The sequence below is a fragment of the Lactuca saligna genome, chromosome 8 (genome assembly GCF_052625555.1).
Source record: "Lactuca saligna cultivar CGN05327 chromosome 8, ASM5262555v1, whole genome shotgun sequence".
NCBI lineage: Eukaryota > Viridiplantae > Streptophyta > Magnoliopsida > Asterales > Asteraceae > Lactuca > Lactuca saligna.
This window is the reverse complement of record NC_136424.1, coordinates 147,173,053-147,175,770: the sequence shown is the minus strand read 5'-3', so window position 1 is coordinate 147,175,770 and position 2,718 is coordinate 147,173,053.

Genomic DNA, 2,718 nt, shown 5'->3' with positions numbered 1-2,718 from the left:
ATGTTTTAGTTCTTTCTCATATGAGGTTGATGGTACTTTTGATGAAACAAAAACATATTGTACCTTCTTTATCAGTTCATCGAGCTCATTGAATTGCTGGCTGAGAGGTTTGGCCGTAAAGCACATGTCCTCCTGTACCTTCGGTCCATCGCTTCCTCCATCGGTGTTGTATCCCCACATTTGAGATACATCAGTTACCATGAAGCATCTTCCTCCACTGCTTTCCTCCTTTGCCACATAAGCCTTTCCATGGGTAGGCTTCCTCACTTCATCGTCTTCTGAGTCGGTAGACCAAACTTCCGTGCTATCGAACTCGTCATCTTTAACCGAATCCTGCACAATGAGAGCATTAATAGAAGCGTTAGCGATAGACTTCTTCTTACTCAACTCGTCCAATCTTTTCTGCAACACAACTTCCTCATCATTTCCATCATCTTTTTCAGCCATCTTCTTAAGGACACAGTCCTTGGCATAGTGGTTTTTCCCACCACAGTAGAAACAGCTTACTCCGGAATCGCCATCCACCTTCGGTTCCTTCTTGTGCTCCTCAGCCTTCGGTTCATTGTTCACCTTTTCAGAGCTGTAACTCCCCTGCCAGTTTCGGTTTTTGTTGCTGGGGAATCTCTTCTTTATGAACCTCTTAGGATTGGACACCATTATGGCATAATCCTCAGACGTGAGATCATATTCCTCCAAGTTGAGATCTTCATCTTCCATCACAACTTTACTTTTAGATAGGAGGGCCAGTGAACCAAGACTAGAAACGACGTTCTTTTCTTACACCACAATCTTTTCTTGGGACTTAAGAATACCCACCAGTTTCGCCAAAGAGTATGATTTAAACTGCTCATGGGCTTTGATTGTGGAAACTACTGCTCTCCATTCAGACCTCAATCCATTCAAGAAAGTAACCTTCTGTTCGATAAGCTTCCTTTCAATATCGTGTTTGATCATCTTGCTGAGAAGATGATTAAAACGATCAAACGTCTGGGTCACCGTTTCTTCGGCTTCTTGCCTGAATTCTCCAAACTCAGATAAAAGCAAAGTTTGAATAGAATGTTCAAGATCCTCGTCTGTAGAGTACAGTTCACGAAGTCTATCCCAAACTTCCTTTGCTGTCGTGCATGAGCTGACCAACCTGAATGTATCGGACTGAAGGGCGAATCTGATCAACCTTAACGCCTTAATATTGCACTGGAATTTATCCTTTTCATCTTGTGCAATATCCTTCACGTCCTTTAGGAGATCATTGTACTCCTTTTGTGTCTTGATGATTCTGGACGATGCAGAATGAGAAAACGGTCCATTGGTGATGGCTTCCCATATGAGGTACCCATTATCCTCCGATCCAATCACGTAGTCTTCAAAGTGATGCGCCCATACTTCATAGTCATGGGTGTATAAGATTGGAATCTTTGTCGTTGAACCGATGCTGTTGGAAATATTAATAAGGTTTTATTGCATCGCGTCCATTATAATCGTAAAAACCTGTTCACAGATCAGACTTGTAATAAAGCAGACTAGGGAAAAACAATAAATATCAAGATACGTCAATAAAGAGATGATGGCTTAATAAATATTGATAATTGCGGAAAAACCCTAATGGAAATCTTTTTCACAGAAAAGATGTGTATAGATTACACAGCCTCCTGCTCTGATACCAATTGATGAGATTAAACCAACCTTTAATCTATAAAGATCGATTAGATCTTGAACAAGTATGTAAATATAAAACTGAATGAACGCAATAATAAGAACAAGTCAAGATTGAATCAAACGTGTCGAATGATTAAACAAAATCCTCAGAAGAGCTCTATTAAGAACATCAACTGTAGAGGATTGGAAGGTTACAAGAACGATTAAAGAAACCTGTTATCTTCTGGATGAATCTCTATTTCGCAGATCTCTAAAACCTTTTCCTAATATGCATGCAAGCGTAAACTTATATACAAAACATAAAAGGTTCACGGCTGGACAGGCCCAAACCGGAATACAAAATAACTTATGCTATCGAGCCCAAAAAGACGCAATCTTCAAAATAAACTTCAGCCCAACACAACTTGTTTGCGATCCTTAGTATCCCAGTCGCAAATTTGAAGTGCACATCGAGATTTAAACATGCCATTGAATAGTTCAATGAATCTCAAAGATCTAGGAGTTTTCAATATGTTTAAAACTTAATTTTTTTTTTTTTTCGTTTTTCAGGATGAGAATTAGTGAATCATCACTCACTTACCTTAAAATTATTTACTTTTAGAGTACGACATCCCTTTCTAAGTTGTAAATAATGTTGTTGGGTCCTAGCCCTAATTTCTCTTTTGGTTTTTTAATTAGGGACTCTTTTCTAATCAAACTTTGTTCCTTTTATTTTTTAGATGTATGCAAACAACAACAACAACAATGCTTCTGGGTCATTCTCGTTGATGAACCTATGTTAAAAGGTGACATTTTATGGCTCAAACTTCAACGAGTGGATTAGGTGTATTCGCATGATCACTCGCTAGGAGGACAAAGAATATGTCCTCGATGAAAAACTTGAGAAGATCATCCCAGATGTTGCTACTCCTAAAGAGTTGGCCGCCTTTGAGGCCCACGAGCGTGATGCAACGAAAGTTCATTGCATCATATCGGCCACCATGAACCTTAAACTCCAAAAGTCCTACGAGGACATGTATCTGTATGAAATGCATCAGGATTTGTTGTACCGGTACCACCAAA